Here is a 306-nt window from a genome sequence, read left to right as displayed (position 1 = left end):
CTGCTGGGCGGGGGTGGGGGCAGGGAGGGACGGAGATGGACACGAAACCTAACGAACACTCGGGCCCCAGACCCAGGTGCCGGGGCCGCTCACAGGAGGGCCCTGTGCTCCCCCATCACTTCCCGGGGACCAGGGATGTTGTCAGGTTTGGGGCGAGGACACTGGATGAGCCAGAGTGAGAGGCTGGGGTGTTGGTGACCAGGTGGCCCGAAGCCCGGCCCGCCAGTCGGTCACACTTGGGGCAGGTGCTGTGGAGACACCCCGGTCCCTGCTGAGGTGACCCGTCGGCCCCGAGGGGCACATCGC

Source organism: Myotis brandtii, unplaced genomic scaffold (assembly GCF_000412655.1).
Source record: "Myotis brandtii unplaced genomic scaffold, ASM41265v1 scaffold1236, whole genome shotgun sequence".
In the NCBI taxonomy this organism is placed as follows: Eukaryota; Metazoa; Chordata; class Mammalia; order Chiroptera; family Vespertilionidae; genus Myotis; species Myotis brandtii.
The sequence above is the reverse complement of the archived record's forward strand: the minus strand, read 5'-3'. Positions refer to the sequence as shown.